The sequence below is a fragment of the Dermacentor andersoni genome, unplaced genomic scaffold (genome assembly GCF_023375885.2).
Source record: "Dermacentor andersoni unplaced genomic scaffold, qqDerAnde1_hic_scaffold ctg00000041.1, whole genome shotgun sequence".
Lineage (NCBI taxonomy): Eukaryota > Metazoa > Arthropoda > Arachnida > Ixodida > Ixodidae > Dermacentor > Dermacentor andersoni.
In genome coordinates this window covers 1,169,357-1,189,921 of record NW_027314754.1, presented here as the reverse complement: position 1 = coordinate 1,189,921, position 20,565 = coordinate 1,169,357, and the positions used below count along the sequence as shown (strand labels likewise).

General features: G+C 45.6%; 1 protein-coding gene across 1 annotated transcript in view; it reads left to right on the top strand.

The window, feature by feature from the left end:
- Positions 1–20,565, top strand: part of LOC126531200 (membrane metallo-endopeptidase-like 1) — a 232,426-nt gene that overhangs the window by 153,094 nt on the left and 58,767 nt on the right. The window lies entirely within an intron of this gene.

Below are 20,565 nucleotides of genomic sequence, written 5' to 3'. Positions count from 1 at the left end.
TGCCAGCCTCCGGAACCGTGCGTTACCTGGCTGCATACCACGTCCACCCGTAGTTCACAGATCCCTTTTAGCATTTAATTGTGAAAGAATGACAAATGTTTATTAAACGCCAACGTGCAATCCGCAGAGGACGTCATCCAGAACCCTCAAAAGGGAGTGAAGCAACTAATCGACTTGAAGTTAAATATTTCGACAGCATTTCTTTTTGGTTGGCACCGGGTTTAATAAATTAACATGTTGGTTGGAGTCGCGCCCGCAAGTCTCCAACCAAAAAGTTGATTTATTAAACCTGGCGCTTCGTAAACAACTCGGCTAATTCTTCAGCAGGATAATGGTGGTAGGGGGGGGGGGGGGTCAGCTTTTAAAACTCTTTCATATTAGGGAGAGGGGGGACTTGTCTCTGTCTGCAGTATTTCAGTTTTCTATAAAGCAATTTTCCGGTAAGCATCTTCCGATTGTTTGTTGCGCTACGTTCATTGGCAAAGCGAAGGCTACACACAAAATCAGGCAACTCAAAAACGACGCCAGTGCCTTATCTCAGCGCGCTTTGTCGTCGCCGAACAGAATTGAGCTATATAGGAGTGAGAAAGGCACCATCGAATGCAACCCATTGAGGAAAACGAAGTGGCGCGAACGAAATAGGACCACAACGTGCCTTGACAGAATAACAATGGGCTCGAGGATAGTGAAAATGTCGGTAACAGAAAATTGAAGTTGAGAGCACAGAAGTAAAAAAGGTGCCTATGCGGTGCGCCGCTGTATCGCCTCAATGCTAGTCGCACTATAGCGTCGACATTCACCGTGAGGTTTTGAGTTCCCCCGATTTTTATTTGTGTGGGTTGCAGTCCCAGAACGTAGATGTATTTGTTATGCCACTGTAGATGAGCGTCCCACTTGAACAATGCTCATTGCTAATCTCGCATCCGAACAGTACGGCAAGTTCGCTGGCACCAACGTTTGTACCTGAAGCGAGCGTATGTGCCCGATGTGTCGTACATATACCGGGTGCCCCAATTAACTTGAACCAAGTATGTAAACAAACAAGCCCAAGTGCTATAGAGAAATCATACCGAGTGCATGTAACAGCCAGTATTTCTTTATCACGAACTATTGATTATGTTATTTTCATTGGTGAACTGTTTATTTATTGCTTGAATCACAGAAATGTCAATTACAAATTTGTAGGGCACCTCAAATAACCTCCGACTCGTGCATTTGTTTCCTACTGAAGTGCGCCTGGTTGTTCTTTTTCTCAAAGAGAAAAAGCACAGCCCACGAAATACGCGAAATATGATATAGATCAAGCGCCGCTACTCAAGCGCCTCCAAACAAACTTTGAAAGATTCATGGCTGCATTCGTTTATCGCCGCATCGTATAAGGCTTCGTCATGTAGCGTGGGTCGAGAGGTTTCACCACCTAACTAGCATGGTGCGATCAGCATCAGCATCTGCGAGCGCAAGAATGTTGTGCTCGATCATGAGGCACTCAGGATAGCATTAACCTTCGCATATCATGAAACAAAGTTACAAAAGAAATTCAACTAATGTTAAAAAAACAGTGCGTAAAAGGGCACGAAACAAGAAAAACAAGGCAGCTCTCGGAAGAACAGAAAAGAGCTACATAGGAGTTTATTTGAATAAAAAATAAACCAGAAACACGTAAGGCGTTTGAGCGCCCACAAAGAAACATCCAAAGTTGCAACTGGTGTAGCCATTTACCCTTTCTGTATCTCGAACTCCAGGAAAGAGGCAAAACAAACCAGTTTTTACCTATTTGTATTTTTGTCGCAAGCTTTTTTTTAATGTAAGGATAGGGTGACATCATGAACACGCGTTAAACAGTCACGTTTTACACCCGTTTAGAGTGGTTATTTTCCACTGTCACTTATAGAACGTGCTCAGACAGGTCACCCTCTGCAGCAATACAACACTTCCTTCCAACGCTTGGGCTGTTGCAGCTTTGACGAACGACGTTGAAATCTCGCAGCAGACTGCTTATTTTCGCCTTTAGAGCGTCCAGTGTGGCAGTTTCGCTGCTATACACACGATCTTTCACTAAGTCCCACAAGAAGAAGTTCAGTGGTGTCATGTCCGGCATCCTTGCAGGCCAGGGTACAGATACGTGCCGGTCAATCCACTGTCCAGGTAAAAACTTGTCGAGCCACGCTCGTGACTAACCATTGCTATGCGCAGGAGCACCATGGTGTTGAAACCAGATGGTCCGAAGGTGCGCAAGTGGTATTGCAACAGACGTCGTTGACGGGCCCCGCAGGATGTCGGTGACGCAGCGTTGCGTGGTTAGTGTGTTGTCATAAAAAATGGGTCCGATGATGTTGCCATAAAACATACCGCACCACACAATAAACGACCAGTGGTATTGACATCGCGTTTGTGCCAGCCTGTGGGAATTAGTATACCTCCAGTAGTGCGCATTGTGAAGATTAGCTGGTGCGTTTCTGGAGAAATAAGCCTCATCCGTCCAAAGCACGCGAGTGAGGAAGTTAAGTGTGTTTTCAAGATCTCGGTCTTTATGTTTTTGCTGAATACGTGCATGATATAGGTGCATATGATCTTTAAGAAAAAAAATCCTCTACACTGATGACCTCAAAGTTCCGGCCTCCGTACTGACGTCGCGTACGCTACCGTGAGGGTTAGCAGTAAAGAATTACGAAACATCGGCTTCCGCTTTTGAACTACCGTCGCAGTCCTGTGTCGCTTTCTTGTGAAGCTACCCGTTTCGCAAAGGACTTCGTACGTTCTAAGCATTGTTTACGGACTAAAGCATCCTACACAATGCCACATCCGGAAATGCTTGGCTGCCTTCCTCTTGTCGCCTTGTGCTGCCCCCAGAGCCAGGATCCCTTAAGCCTTCTCATCATTCATGAAGGGCATAACGATCTTCTTGCAGAGTATGTCACGGGAGGGGTACCGTAGAGATCTCCCATTATTATGTACGCACTGACACGTCAAGCAAAAATGATTTACCTAATCGACAGCAGAATACGGTCGCCGTACAGATTCGCCAAAACGAATTGGATGGACATGGCCTGCACAAGGTTTGTTTCAACTGCTAAAGGGTACAAAAGGAACTTACATTCCGGCCGCGCCACTCTACAGAATAAGATGAGCGCGCAAAATTACAGTTCCAAGTGCGCCATCATGGTTTCCCGGCTTCGATATCTTCGAAGCGATGTCTTGTTATCCAGCATGCATCAATGGCCAGCCCATCTCCTACAAGAGAAATCATCAGTTCTTCGGCGTTATTGTAGACCGCGACCTCTCTTGGAGCCCTCAAGTTGCCCACTTTAAGAAGCTCATATCCGTTATTCACGGCTTCAAGTTCATCGCCGGCAAACATGGGGATCGACAGTGGGCTCTATGCTACAGTGTTACTAATAATTTTTTATCGGATTCCTACGCTATAGCCCACCCGTGCTCCCTAAAACATGAGAGTCAAATCTTAAAAAACTTCAGAGTGTGCAAGCATAGGCACTACGCGTTTGAATAGGCCTTCTGTGGAGGGCCTCAACACCAGGAACCGTTACAATGGTTCAAGAACTTCCGATCACTACTAACATTAGCACCGACACACTTGGGGTCTTATTCGTAACGTTTCACGAATGCAATTAGGCTCTCTTGCCTGCCTGGCAGAACGATGACCACATGTGTCATTCCCCAACGTGGTCAGCATCCATGGCGCCTCCCTACCATCGGGCTTCACACCCTCAGCACGTTCAATCTCAGCTTTGTAGTAATTAAAACAACTTTGAGTGCGTCTTACTGTTCCAGGGAGAAGAAAGAAGACTGACCTGCCTACCTTGAAGCAAGCATATCTGGCTTGTTTGCACAATTTCTGCTTTAACCGAGTCCGCATATATACGTATGGCTGTGCCACTCAGATCCAGCTCCGCCGGCGCAGTGGTTATACCATCCCGATCAATGAGCATCCGATACAATATTTATCACGTCACAACATCGACCGGACCGGAATTTGTTGCCCTCCGAGGTACCGTTGATTATAGTAGCAAACAACCAGCTAATCAGTGGGTTGTATTCTGTGACTCGAAGGCAGCTTTACAATATCTTCTGTCAGCTCTTCGTCGCGGGTCCTTCGAACAACTCGTGTCAGAGCTACAAGAAATGCATCATCATATGATCGCCAAAGGACACGACATGGTGTTTCAGTGGCTGCCGGGCCAGTGCGGTATCTCCGGCAACGAACTGACTGAGGAAGCTGCTTGGAATGCACACGAAGGAGGAACCCTTGTTTCTATACCTTTATCGCCGAGTGACGCAGCATAACACTTAAGCAAACTAGCACACCGTATGACACTGGGGAAGTGGCGCACACCTGAATTAACCCAACATAGATTGCCTTCCCTCGACCCATGTAACCAACTGCGACTGTTACCTGGGCTCTAAACAGCTCTAAAACAGTTTAATAGAAAATGGTTCAGCTTGAACAAGATTCTTGGGACCATGGTCTCGCATACGGCGACTACAAAAGGCCACGGAAGCGCTGCTGCGATATTGGAAAGCTACCGGATTAAGTGATCGTCTGTGATCCGGACTCAGTGACCAATCGATATCCCCAGTGGATTTTCTCTTCTTCATTTCTCTTCTCTTCCTTGCCTCGCCTTTTCGCATACTGGTTAACTGGTTAACTGGTTAACTGGTTAACGGTTAACTGGTTAACTGGTTAACTGGTTTCGCATACTGGTTCGAATACTGGTTAACCTCCCTGCTTTTCAATTATCATTTGCTCTCTCTCTCACTACTCTAAAGGATTCAATACATTGTAGCATGCACAACTGCATGCACAGTACGGACCATTTACGCCTATGGATATACTTGAAATGTATCATTGAGCCAAATGCAGAAATAAGGTATCACTTACTGAGATCTCTTTCGAAAAACGTATGGACACATTGAGCCAATTGAGCTTCTTCAGCAAATAAAAAAAAGGAACAACACATCTCACGATTACTGTCGACGTTAATTCAATTACTTTCCAAGTAAAGTAGCGGCTCACCGTATTGCTTACGACAGGTTCATTTAAAAGCTGTAGTGATCATCATGTGATTTCAATTCCTTGGGCTGTTTGTCTCATAAAAATATGCGGGATCAGCTCATTTTTCTACGACAAACCCTCGCGACGTTCTGCCATGAGTACGACGCAACGACGACCGCTGTATGACGTCGTCGCTACAGCGTAGGCAGTAGGACGACGATGTTACGAAGGAAGTAGGATCAGTATTCTGAAATGATGGCGGGGGTATAATAACGACAGCGTGACCACTATGACTTGAGAACAAAGGAATAACGACGATGACCTGACGAGGATGGCGTGGTGACGACGGTGTGACTAGACTTTGATGAAGCAGCTACAATGATGGTAATGAAATCACAATGATAGCATCACAACGATGGTATGACAAAAAATGCACGCCTTGAATTGCATGACTATGCGATGGAGACGACGGCATGACAGCGGCGGCATAATCACTTTTCAATGACAACAGCATAATTGCAGTACAGAAAAAGGCCTGGCGTCATAGAGCGATGAAGGCGGTATGACGACAATGACACGACTACACTGGGATGACGGCGACATTGTGATGAGGATGGCCTGACCACGAAAGTATGAGAACCGCATGATGTAGCTAGACTGCGAAATTGAAACGACTACGACGGCGTAACGATACTAGCACATATTCAGTAACCCAAGATAGTAGACATGTTGAGTCCCTTAGTGTGAAAAGTCTTAGAGACAAGCACGGACAGAGATACATGAAAGTGCGTGAGGTATACTAAAAATACAAATTGCCTTAAGACATGAGGTTACTATCGGCCAAGCACCCACTTGTAAAACAGTGACTCTCGCGGTTGTGAAGTGTTACACAAAAGTATCCCTCAGCTCCAAGTACTATCATTCTCCACTATATGTCCCATTTTTTGGTGCTTCGTCATTACCTGGGTACGCAATCTCTTGTCTTCTGGTGTGATCTTTACTAGCAACACAACGGGCCGTCGAGTGAAAATGGAGATCAAAGCCTGAACTGCATTGGGTTTAAAGTGGAAATAGAAAGTACCATACATAGAGCCGCCCTCATTCCCTGCAGGAAGCAAATCAAGTTGCTTTTCATTTAGAAAGTCTTTCACATCCTTTACATGCTCATCATTGAAAACTGGCCTAATTCATGACAAACCATATACTTCTCCTGCTAGACACGTGTATGCGTTAGGTTTTCGGGCAAACGGGGTAACTTGACGTAGATGACACTAGATAATTAACTTTTCCTGGTCACTCTAATACGCGATGGCGTTAGGAAGATTGTTCCAAAGGCGAATGGCTCTTGGAAGAGCGGAGTAGTTAAATGAATGAGTATTTCCGCAGACATGCATGAAATTGAACTGATTGTACAGCCGGTGTGACCTGTAATGAGAAGGTTCAAGAGGTAGGACTGATGGTGCTGTATTATGGACATATTTATGAAATAATTATAGCAGGGCTATATCACAATGATCATGCAAGGGCTGTAAATTGAGAGGTCGAGTTTAATTTGTGGTATGCTTTTGTTATAGCCCTAACAACGTGAAATAAAACGCGCTGCTATATTCTTGATAGATTCGAGTTTTTCGATCAAATATTTCTGATAGGGAGACCAAACGGATGCGGCTTAATCAAGCTGAAGTATATATAGCTATCAAGGTTCACAGCATAGAGCGCGCGGCAACAAGTTTACCACCCTTGACCTTTATACGGAGCCTCACGGCGACGAAGACAGGAGAAATGCGCCTGGAGTGTCCATAATATACTTGCTATCGCAATAAAATGACACTGGCGGTGCGTTTCCAACCTCCACCCTAAAGCTCAGACGCCCAGTGTTTCACCCACTGCGCTAAACACCCATGCTTGAAGAAAGGGAATATACCTGAACTATATGAATGTGTTGGACGTGTAGTACATAACAAATGTCAAAGGAGAACAGTGTATAGGAAGGCTTAGTTGAAAGATTTGGTAATGGTAGAATAAAAGCCATTTCTTTAACAACACGTAAGCCGACTTGCAGCATTGTAGACATCAGTAAAATGCCGTTTTCTCACAATTTATTGCCAACACGGCGCGTCCCGATGCGTTTCTGTGGTCGCGGTATGCGCCTTCCATAGGGCCGTTCCTTCCCCGACTGAAATGCCACCGATCTCTGGGGCATCATGCGCTTGACCTCGCGCAACACGTACAGACATGCTGTGAATGAGTTGATAAGGAGCGATGAGGGGTTATCTGGGTCGCATCACGATTGATTAGGATTCGACGCGGATGAATAAGGTGTTAAATAGCGAAAAGGGCTTATAATAAGGAAGCAATTTTGTTAAGCACCGATTAGGATCGGATTAAGATTGATAACGTTGATAAGGACATATATAGTTGATAAGAATAGGAATGATCGCAATAAGGTTGAAACCGATCGATAAGGCCGGATAATGCTCGGATCGAGTCCGACAAGGTTGATAAGGGTCAAATTATTCCGATAGGTTCGATAACGCCTGACAAGGGTTGATAAGGGTTTTACTAGTCGAATGAAGTTTCATAACATATTAGTAATCAGACTGGGTTGCGTGGAGATGAGCAAGTTGCACAATTACCCGAACGGGCAGCTTGAGTAGTTCGTCTTGATTGATCTTTCAACTGACTTGTTCAACACAAGAGACAACACGGACGACCGAGAAGCACACACGGGCAGTAGTGCTCTCAACTGAACATTTCTTGCAGAGGACGTAAACTGGAAGTTAGAATACGTATGCGCAACAGAAACCGAAAACGAACAAAAACAGAAAACACGAAAGACAACGCGATCATTTTAGCCCTTGTGCTTGCTTTAGAAGACTTCGATATCCTTATATATACAACCCGAACCTCGCTTACGCGGCATTGTAGCGCAGAACAAGTGATGAAATCAGCAGCACTGCTGACGCAGCATTATTCTGCCCAACACGTCGCGGTAGCCTGTCTGTTGAGGCACATGCAGGTGGTCCATGTCTGCTCGGCAACACCGAAGCCCGCACATTCCTAGTGGCCCAAGATACTAGACAACTTGAGTTTCTTAGAATGATAACTGCGCACCAACCAGGGAAAGAATGTGATTGTGGTACAACAAGTGAAATTGGTCCAAGTAGATAAAGAACGTCTATCGCTTTAATCGAACACTTCGCGCCACAGTTCAAAGCTCCGCAGGACAAAGCCCACTGCATATTCGATGCTCTAAAGATACTTGCAGGAAAATGAGTAATTTGGCGTTTAATCTTGTTTCTTCGGAAATTGACGCCGAAGGCAACATTTTCAGGACAATTCAGCATGCCCACATGCCACAGTAGCTACATGCCGCACATGATTAACAAATAGAGCTAATCAATATACCAGCGTCATATCTCTAATAATTTAACCTTCAGAAACATATTGACCTCGGCAAATTATTTTGCGGTGATCTATAGTCAATGCTGCATTCCTGTTGCCTTAGTCTTACCGGAGAAAAAACGTAGAATCTGGTGGACTAACGAACTTAATATAGAAAAAAATACCGAAATTATAGGCACACAACAGCGAAATTGTAATATAAGAAGAGCATCCGCTGCTTCTTGCTTTTCTTTAAAAAGAAGTTTTAGTAAGTTCTTAAGTTACACGAAAGCTTTACGTATACCCTTCTTATTCTTACTGTTAAATTTTTCAGATTGACCGCATACCTGATATGTTCAATATAAAAAATATGCCGAATTTCACAGTATTAGTAAACAACACTATAAAATTCTTATTACCCCATATTGACAGTTCAAATCTTGCAAACTTAACTAATGAATTGGCGTCTTTCGCACTGAATGTGAGTATGTACATTTTTACTAATTCAATAGCCATAGTAACCACTATGATGGTTACTGTTGGTTACTGTTGAGTGGTTACTGCTGAGCATTAGGCTAAGATGGTGGTATTCTTAAGCGGCAAAATTCAAGAACGCTCGTGCCTACCGGTTCCTGTCGCTGCTGGAAAACTGCCATCTGTGTAGACTCATCCGGCGTTCTTATTACGTCACCTTTCATCAGCTGCGAGTAGCGTTAGGACGTCACACGCGAAGAAAATCACTCAATCAGTGAAACAAACAAAGCCACGACATGAGTACGCAGCGCGTCGCAGTGGGAGACTCCAGAATAACTTTGACCACGTGCGTTTATTCAATTCAATTCAATTCAATTCTTTATTTGCAGACATAGAATACACAGAAATACCAGAACTGGTTGGACCCATAGCCACAGGCTAGTGTCGGGTCCAATGAAAAATGAATAACAATTGCAAGTACAAAGCAAATAAAATACATCATGTGTATACACATGTTTGTCGCATACCATTAAGTTGCACGAGCGTACACAATGAAATGCGAAACAGTGAAAAGCATCTTATACTATTAAATATTTCTAAATAATCACAATACACTAGTTAGGAGGATTGCAGGCAAGTTTCTGCATTATTATGAACACACAATATTAATCTAGACAAAATCGAAACACTAAGATATGTTCAGCAGGTGTCAGCGAGTTACTAAATAAAGGAAAGGACGTCATTATTGTTACCATTGAAAAGCATTATTGAGGCTAAGCAAGTATTTCTTAAGTACAGATGAAAAATTATTTGCTTGTTTTATTTCTGCTGGTAGTTTATTCCAAATTTTTGACCCTGAAAACTGTAGCAAACGTTGTCCGTAAATATTTTTAGTTGGAGGAAGATTAAAATTACCGCACGTTTGATTTCTGGTCGCACGATAAGATGAGTAAAATATAGAAATACATAGAAAAGCCCACATCTACATTTAAGTTACATGAGTGTTTGGCATTTCGCGTCCAATCAAATACGACCACAATTGTCCGAATAAAAGCCGCAACCTTGAACTCAACATCGCGTTGCCACAACCACTGGGTGGTTGGAGAGGGTGATAAAACAATCAGTATTTATATCGGTTACTTCATGGGCATCCATAGTTTCTTGCAACTTACTTAACCAAAGTTATCATGCAAAACGACGAGCCTGACTTATTTTAGAGTATGAATATTGTGCGCAGTGTAAACATATTTCGCAGATACTGTTTGAAATTTCTAGTCAGATTTGATCTTGCATGATAAATGATTCAGCAAAGCTCAAGCTAAGTCCTATTTGATGGGTGGCTGAGACATTGTCAAGCTGTCATTAGGCATCTTTTTTCCCGGCGAAATTTTTACAGTGTCAATTTTTTAGTTTTGGTCAAAATAAAGCTATTTGATTGATTGATTGATTGATTTATTGATTGATTGATTGATTGATTGACTTAATTTTTCATTTTAATTATTTATTTATTAACTGAAAGTAAGGAAATCTCTAGAGAAGGACGGGAAAGACAACTTAGAAAGAAGGGCGGGTGCCTGTCGGGGTCTTGTTACAAGCTCGTACTCACTAAATCGCTTTACAGCGGTCAGAAGAGGCGTATCGATAGGCAAGGCTACTTCTCCTTCATGCAGAATGCTGAATATAGAGAAGCCAGCAGTGTCCTGTTGCGGCGTATACTCAAGTGTGAATAAAGGTCGCACAGTGTCCCAGTCGCAATGATTTGATGAAACGTATGAGGAGGTTATATTAGTACTTGTGCAATTAGTCGTTTGATAAGGGTGATCATTTGAGCGTGGTGTGCAGTCGTAAACTTTCGTGTAGTGGCACAAGAGGAAAGTGATTCTTAGGTGACCAAAGGCAAGAATCAGCGACACCGTTCGGGAAGACGCTGATGAGGAGCACAGTGATGTGTACGACGTCTTGCATCAAGAATTGAGCAACGTTCGAAGCCTAACTGGAAAGATGAGGCATTGCTATGGCGTAACGGGTTGGATAATGGGTAAGCCAATTCATTGCCAGCAGTGGAGAGATTGAAGAGACCGAGGAGCTCCTGGCCAACGAGGAAGGATTGCTTGCTTGTCATATTAGTACGCTGGAAGCGCCGAGCATAATGAACAGCTCGTTTTCTGGTGTAGAAAAAAACTCGAAGACCGCAACTAACGACGTCCAGTAGCGTAGTATGTTGGGCTAGTACATGCATGGTCACAGTATGGGGGCTCCAGCAAAAACAGACGCGAGCACAAGTATAACGAGTCGTAAAAGCGTTGTGCTGTCGGTTCCTTTTATTTGTGCTCACGTGTGTACTTGCTGGAACTCCCTACGCTGCAGCTACGTTCACTGTGGTAGAATCCGTGCCAAAAAAGTGTCCCGGGACCTGGAAAGCACCAAGGCAGACAGTTGTGGGTACATCATGCGATTGCTCTAGTACAGTCCCCCAAATATGATAGAGATTACGATAATTAATTCCCTCCCCTTGAGGACGATGTTTAAGTAATATAAGATGGCATCCAAACTGATCAACCTACATATTCCAACAGGTTGATGAAGGAGACATTCAAATTCATCAAAAGAAGACATTGCCCGTGGCTTCGCCAGCTAAGTTCCATCGTGTCAGCCGGTAGAGTTATTGTGAATATTCGCTAAATATATTTTATGCTTGTTTTTCCCGGTAACATATTGGTGGATGTTGCGGGCTCATGAGCAAGACGAAATTGTGCAGCCGCCGCTCCTTGTCTGCGTCTTTAATATCAGCTCAAGGTTAGAGTGCTTCAGGCACGTCGCCACCCTCACCCACCGTAATTCTGGCAAAACCGCGTGACCCAAGAATCTTCTCCGGCCTTCACAACACCGATCTTGAAGATTGGCTTCAACTATACGAACGGACGAGCGCAAGCAATCACCGGCACCAGGTAATCATACTAGGTCAACTCGTATTTTACCTCGCGGGAACTGTAATCGTCTGGTTTGAGGCCCACGAGGAGGAACTGACTAGCTGGAAGGTGTGTAAAGGAAAGGTGCAGAATTTCCTTGGCAGGCATATTGGATATAAGCGTGCCACTCAAAAAGACCTCGCATCGCGTGTCCGGACATGCACTAAGTCCCAGTCCCACATTACCTTCAGGACGTGCTCACTCTGTGCCGAGTGGTGTATCTGAGGATGTCGGAGTTAGTGCATGTCATTATTTCGTTGCAAATGATGCCTTTCACCTGTTCGATTTTAAAAATTCCTCAACTCTGGAAACCATATTTATACGAACACCGGTGTTTTAAAACGCCAAAAGCCTCGGCTCCGCTTCCGCAAGGCCTATCGACGAAAGCCCACGCTACAGTAGCTCTGGATTGTCTGGCTGCTGCCACCTGATGCGCTGCATATACCCTCAGGTCCTGCTGAAGCGCTGCAGGAGGGCCCGCACGACGCTATCCGGAATATTGTGGTTCTGCTGGATCAGAGCCTCCACTGAACTGGCCGCCTGAGAGGAAGGAAGTTTGGGCGATGGCAGTAGTTTTGACGTGCCCTCTTCACTAATAGGCACTCGTGTGAAAAGGCCTCGCACTGTGCTGGCATTACTCATATGGCTGAATGCTTGGAAAATTGTCATAAAGTGTTTGCGCATGACAATGCTTTTGCCTTACGTGTACTCTGAGAGTATGGTATGTGTGCACGTATTTCGCAAGGCAGAAGAGACTATAGTTTGATGCATGACCACTAGGTTATCTTCATTGCAAGAACATCTTGTCGTTGCAACAACATCAGGCCCAGAAGTATATTGGGCATTACTTCAAAACGACCTATTTTTTTTTGGTGTTAGCTTATCTAAGAATTATTTTTGTTCATTTGCCTCTGCAATGTTGTCTGGCTCATCGGTCAAAGTATTTCGACTTACTCTAAACGGTACTCTAAACGGTATGTGTCTTTTGAACTTCAACTAAGGTCACCATACCCCACACGCGTTTAATTTTGAGCCAATGATATGAATATGAGATGTGCCCTTTAATGTAATTGCAAGCTGTTAATTCCACTTAGCAGCTAGGCGAGTCGGCTCGCTGTGCTTGCCCTGTAGGGTTCTGCTACGTGGCAGGTTCGTTTAACTTTCCTGATCCCTACGGCCACGTGTTCGAAGTTGCTGAAAGCTGAGTACCAAGAGCTTTAAGTGGTTATTTCAACAATTTGGCAGTATCTGGACTTTATCTGACCATAGTATCATAACAAAGATCACGTGTTCTCGGGCGACGGAGTTGTGGGGTGCGTTCTAGGCCGTGTGCACACCGAGATGCACGAGCTATCGCGCGATAAATTTGGTGTTTATGAAGCTGTAAACGTTCTGGCGGAGTACTCGGCAAGGCAATACTCCACTCTCGCCACCACTCTCCCAACCTCCCTCCAAGTGGCGGATGTGGGAGAGAGGTCGCCTCGTATCACAGTCGCCTTCCAATTAGGCACTGACGCTGCTGAAGAGAACACACGTGTGACAAGTCGGCTTTACTACTGCAGCCGTGTAGTACTGCGGAGCTCTTCGTGCCACTGCCCAGATGTGCTAGTTGAATATCCTAACGGCAAATATCCTCACTGCAGCAGGTACGCGCCTGCAAGTGAATATTTCTGTTAATAAAGCGAATAGTTATTCAGACGATGGGGAGTTACTGTTAGCTTTTCGCGCTGAGCGCTCCCTCAACCTGACGGGACGCTCCATGTCAGAATAGCAAGGTGTATCTCACAGAGGCTCCCGCGCCACATGCGCACCTGAGCATTCTCCCGCACTTTTCACCTCCACAAGTACCGCTGATCAGCTAATCTCACCGCGCCACACATCTCAAGTTTATACGCGTTTACAACTGGTATTATTTGCACTCTACGAGCTTGTAAATTTCAGGATGGAGCGAACGCCATGCTAAGCCTAAGCGAAGCGGTAAGATTACGCAGCAATTTCTGTGCCACTAAGCCACAACACCGCTGCTGCCGTGTGCTTGCCCTAGCTTGCGCATGGCTTGAAGGCCCCCATGACACTCCGTCCTAGAATACCAGCCACCGACGTCACAATGATACAACCCTACTTCGTCTCCCTCCTCCAGTATTACCGAAGACGTCACCGCATGCTTTACATGATTGGATAGTGTAAATAATTGTGAGTAAATGCTTAAATGTTGGAAATAAGGAATAAATAGGGTAAAACAAGCCTTACATGCATGATTTACACTATTGTTTTGCAAACAAATGTTACTACAGCTTTCGAATGCAAACGTTCATGCAAGTTTAGGCTAGCATGAGGCTATCTCTGTTCACCGCACTTGCAGACTACTGGAAAACACTCACAAAACATCACTTTATCAGCGTTAAAATAAGAACAATATGATAAAACACAGGAAAAGGTGTGATAATTTTATTCCGGCTATGTATGCGTGCCCGTTTGGTTTTCTTGTGTATTTGGCACTCAAGCGACCTTTTTGGTCAAGTGCCATCAAACACAAACTTATGAATTTTCTTGTTTTAGCTTTAGATACGTATGAAGGGCTTTTAGAACACATTTTCTTTTGTGGTGAGGGACTCGAAAAGGACAGCCCTTTGGATCTCTGGCTGCCCTCTCATCCTCTCTGCATATGGTGACGGTGTGAGAGGACGATCGCGGTTGCCTTCCACCCCACTGTCGCGCTGCAGAATACAACACACGTATAAAGAATCGCTTTATATGTATAGGCACACCTGTACTGTCATTACGAATGCGCTGTTTAACGGCACATTTGTTTGCGACATTACGCTATGAAACAACAAGGTATCCTTGAAGTTCGTCGCTCCAGCAAATATAGGTGTTCAAGCGGATCATTAAAAAAACCATGTTTTTTTAAAGCATTTGGCTGTTCTTTTCCGTTACAATCAATTCCAAAAACAATTTCAATACATTTGTGTTGTTTAAGAATTCTGAAATGAAAAATAAACCATAAGTACTAAGGTATTGAAGCAAATTCTAGACGTGATCAGTTTGTGCTTGTGCAATAGCGCGAGAGGGCCAAGTTGTAACCGTAATCAAGCAATTACTTATTAGTAATTCAGTAGTGGGGACACAGTTAGGGATCTTTTGGACAATGATGACGGCTTCAAAACTGCTTATATTAAAACAACCAGATGCAGATGCCCTGAATAAGTGCATTTGTCCCTTCGCTAGTAACGAATACTTCAGTTGAGTGACTTAAACATTCAAATTATGGTGCATGTGTTTTACAAAATACCGTCATGGCTGTTTATGTTTTTGTCCTATTGAAAGCATCCTTATGATACAACATTTAATGCTTGCAATATTTTTCAGGTGTCGCATTTATTCGCCGAAGATTATGCTTTTAAAGCCTACAATCTATCTTCGCTGGAAGCAGAATATCCCACTGTGAGTCACGAATTGTAATCAATAATCACTTCAACTATATAAAGAAACAAAGATAGTTCGACACCACAACACTCGTTGCTGCAACGTTGTAAATGTTTTCTTTTTGCTGATGAAGTACCAAAACAAATTTTTGTTTATGGTTGACTAATTTGAGGAATGCTATAAATGTTCCGTCCTTGATTATTATATTATTCACCCTGAAACCATCAGTTCATAAAAGAACACATTGTGAAGTCAAAATTTCCGCAATGAATGCTGGTTTCGCCTACTTAGCAAAGCGTATCACCGCTACATATGACCAATCCTTTTGACAATATCTAGTGCTGGCCACAAGTTAGGAAAGTCTTGTGAAAACTTATTCCCGTCTGTGCATAATTTAAGCTTTGAGACTGATTAGACGAAAGCGCAACCATAGATAAAAAAATTGAACATTCGAACACGCCATTAAGGTATCTACACTCTGAAATTTCAGTATGAGGAAGTTTTATTATTCCGGCACTTAAAATGATTAAAATATTGAAGTGCACTATGTTTGCTTCTGCTATACTGATTTCCGTTCATTCGTACTTTTTCTGCATTTTTCTTCGCGCTTTTCCTAAGAAACCTGAGTCGTAGAGCGCCGCCACCGAGGAGCCTGCACGTGGCGTCCAAAATGCATGGTGAACTGGTGAATTTGTATGCTAAGAAACTCGTCACGTGGCAACGGGTCTCCAATGGGGCGCTATTTTCGGGACAGGCGGCGCCATCATGTGGCATCGCCGAGAAGCACGCGCCTGGCCTCCGAGACAAGAAGCGTAGGTCGCGGTGCCATGGAACGCTTAGGATTGTTCCCTCGCTTGCCGCACATTCAGTGGCACATGCGCAGCGACCAAAGATGGCGAGCGGGGCATTCAAAAATGGTGCATACCCACTGCAATCATGGCGCAGCTTGCTAAAGCGTTCACGTGAAAGGCGTTCATTGAAAAGCGACACATACCAGGTGCATTTCTGGTGCAGCCTGCTAATGCATTGGGCTTTTGTCATTGAGCAATCCTTGCGAAGGGCGCGATTCCGCTTAGCATCGGAGAAATTTAGGGATCATTTCTTGTCATATTACAGACGGTGCATTTCCAGTGCCACATACCTACCTATCTGAACTGGCGTCAAAGACGTTCGGTGACACTTTTGTGACCGAAGTTGGCATCAAAGAGGTTCACTGAAGACCAGGCCAGAGCGAGTAGCACATAACCAGTGCTGCAAGTCACCGTGAAAAAGTTTAATTGAACAGGAGTACATACCCAGTGCCCCATCTACTGTCACTTACGTCACCGTGAAGATATTTGTTGAATAGAGGTGCATATGTACACAATGGAATATAGTCAGTGACTAAAATCGATGCGGAGGTTAGTTTCGAACCCTGTTATCTCAGCAGAGCAGCGTGATGCGCTAGCTATTCGACCATGGACGGAAAGTTCGCGAAGAACCCAAACAATCCTAACGCAAAAAAAAAAAACTGTGCGCTTCTATATGCTGCTTCGACGTGGTGTTCCCTACGAAATCGTCACCGACAGAAGAAGGGTTGACTTAAGCAATCCCGCAATACAGCTGCACAAGTCACTGCAGAACAGCTGCCTATGACCCGCAGACGAATGGCCTTATGGTGCACCTAAATAAACCTAAACCAGGCGTATTTACAATGAACGTCAGCGAGGAACAGAAGACGTGGGATGGGGCCTTTCCGTACGTAAAGTCGTCCACAAAATGATGGGGCGATAAAAAACGCCGATAACGGAATTCAAACTGGTTCACGGAAGGAACGCCGCAACCATGCTTGACATCGTGCAACCGAACGTTAGCGGTTAAGACTCCTTCGACGTCACTGACTACTTCCGGCGCACCATATAGGCCCAACAACACGTTCGCCTGCTCATGAAGCAACAGAAAACGATCGACAACCGACCCTGCAATCTTCGACCAAGCTATGTGAAATACGAGCCCGTTAACCTTGTTAATATTTGCACACCAATACGCCGGCGTGAGCTTCGTGAAAAGGTACTCCGACGTTATTCCCGAAAATAAAAGATAATCCGATACATTGGTGCAACGTACTGCGTAACGCCCGACTTCATTACGCGACCACAGCCGTGCCGCGCACTACCTGAATTCGTCACCGTAGTGTGGCTTAAGCCTCTTTGAAGAAGGTAATGAACTCTGGAACTTTATTTCCTGCTTGCTTCTGTGTTTTGATTTTTTACAAATACATTTCTTCTTTCATGTTCCTAAACAGCATTGCAAAAGTTACCAGTGGGAGGGGAACATTGGCGCGTGTAAATTATCTTTTTGGGCCTCCTTTTCTCAGTCTAAACAGGTCGTGCAAACGTGGTCGTAGACGTGTAACAATGTGATTTCTAGTCCCTAAAATTCATCTGGAAATTTTTGCGTTCTTGACGCGCACGCACGTCTGTGAGGCCATAAACATGATCCGCTATCAGCCATTATAATTTCCTGCGGCGAGAAAAGCTTATACTGCATTTTAAAGTATGAGTAAGTGCATTTTTTATGGTAGAAAGAAGCGGCGTTAGTAGCTTACAAATTTTTGACGAAGTTACTTGCTTGATGTCACTTTCGATCCACCATCTAGTCTGGAGGCTTCCAGACAGCAGGCTAAAGCTACTTTACTGAAATATTGACCGCATGACAAAAGCGAGGCAGCTGCTTGCAAAGTATGAGAGACGGCCGAAAAATTTTGGTAGCAATCATAGTGTCGCTACTCATGTTGCGACAAGCATCGAAGTCAACCCGGAGTTGTGGCATGCGAGAAGATAAGCCGCAAGTAATGTCAACTGAGAAGTAAAAGCAGTCTGTAGTCGTCGCTAATTCATTCCCAGAACGCTACTAAGCCCGCCTAATGCAGCTGAATCCTCCAAAGCTTAGTACTCGCGCCCACCTGCGAATATTTACTTGAACCGATAGCCGACGAAACAGTATAAGACCTACTGGCAATATTGTTGTGCAAGCTATTGTATCGGCACCTTTTCATTATGCGTAAAGTTTCACTTTGCCTTTATTGACACCTAAACATACCGCTTGCGAGTGGCACTGATTGCCTCAGGGCAATAGAAACCAAAAGATTCAGTTTAGCCTTCTGTTTTCTCAACCGTGTGGGAGCACCTGGTTTAGCGGCGTTTCACAGCAACACGCCGTCGATTCCCCGTCACATAAGGCGGCGTCAACGGCGAAAACCTGTGATGAGAAAGTGCGCTAGCACTAACAGGGCTAATGTCAGGCCGACGGCCTTCGGAGGGAGCAAGAAACAATGTCAATATTCTAGTTAGATGTACTAGGACTAACGCCAACTATATGCTAATTTCCCACATCTTTCTGCTTACCATAATCGTCCTGATTGTGATCACCAGATTCAGCTTTTGCTAATACTTAGTTTGCTTCACACATCAAATGCACCTAATGTGTCAAGCGCCAGCGTACTGGTACATGCCCCGTCTGTCATATCGGCAAAACTATGGCGGTCGCTTCGAGGCAAGCGAGCGCTGGAGGAAGAAGACGCCTGGAGGTAGAGAAGACAATCATGCACCGGGGATGTACGGAGGAGCGCGCGTGAAAGCTACACCACCTAGAGGAAAGACTAGCTGGCGTTTAGTGCAGAGGGGAATGAGAAAGGAGGCGCAGCGCCACGGAGGAGGACGGTAGGTGGAGACGTTATGTGTTGGACGCGTCTAGCGGCCGCTACGGGTTCTGTGTGCGCTATGAACGTACCGCGTTGACTCTCTACAATTGCTAGTAGGTACAGCGGAGCAGGGCGCTTCTCACGGCGTTCGACGTTTCTGCGCGGGCGCGAGTAACAGCGGGTGCGAGAGAGAAAATCTGTGGGCCTTTGCTCCTTGAATATGTAACTCTGTCTAGGCACTACGGATTTACTACGGAGGCGGTTTCTAAGCGCGTGTTGTATACGTTTCTCCTCTAGACATGCCGGCGTTGCGGAGTGCGGTGGAGTTTGCTTTCACTCCGCCGCTGGCGGCCCGCGCTGTGAAGCAGTGGGCACGGACGCCCCATTTGGTAATCGCCGTTTCTGAAGGGGCAAAGTTTTCACTTGTGTAGTATAAGTTGCGGGTCGCCTTTTTCATTGCGACGATACGTTGCATTCTTTACAAGCACTCCTCCCGGAGGACACATGTAACCGAGATACGAGGCCTGAGGAGACCACCTGAGGTTATAATAAAGCAGGCGGTGCAGGATCTCCAGGGCACCCAATGGGTAGCGGGGGGATGAAGGCTGGATGCAGGGCTGCCCGGGGGTTGGGGCCGCGGAAGCCGAAGCGTGCCAGGGCGTGTTCGCCTAAGAAATTGACTGTGCGCTGTCGCCGACAGCAATTTTTTTATGCAAACACCCCTTGGCACGCGCAGGCCTCTGGGAGCCTCAATCCACAGACCAGTGCGTGTTGTAGCTTTGGTGACCCCGTTGCCGCTTTGGCGTCCTGGAGGCGCCTCCAATATTGCGAAATAATGACACGTTGTTTCAAATAGTAAAAAAATTGGAGGACGCTTAAGCTTCGCCTTCAAGAGTGGAACGCGATAGCGTTTCCGTCGACCCCCCGAAAGGTGTAACACAGTGCGCTACGGCGCAGCAATCACTTACGAGGCGCCCCGCATCGGACTTTGCACCCACCCATCAAGCAGTGAGCGCCGAGCAACGCAGCGTTCCGCGCGGCAACGAAACGTGCGCCAGAGCAAGCGGAACGAACCAAAGAACTCGGTGTCTCAGAAGGAGAAACAATCTACGCCAGCCAAACGTCGTGATCGGCACGGACAGCCGGGCCGCGACGCGCCATGAAGGCCAACGCGACCATGGGGCTGACGCTTCGATGGGATCATCTTCTATCTCGCTTGGGAGCACCACGCAGACGCATGACTCCTCGGAAGCAACTCGGCACACATCGCAGGGGACGCTTTCCCACCAGACGTGCTACGGTGCTGCGATCACGTCAGAAGCGTCCCGCATCGGACGCTGTACCTAGGAATCGCGCTGTGCGCCGAAAGAGGAGCCGCGTCGCCTAAACACGAGAGTTCGAGTGACGCACGCTGGAAGTTGGAAGGGGAGAGAGCGAGAAAGCTTATTAAACGCAAGGGTAGTGGGGCATCCTCGCACCGGTCCCCGCATGGCCCGAAGGGGCGAAGTGGGCGAGTGGCGTGCGACGCGTCGGGGCAGCACCACACATTGCGAGGAGGGGGTCTTTTGTGTTTGCCGCAAGATGGCTCTGCGTGTGCGCAGAGCGAAGAAATGTAGCGG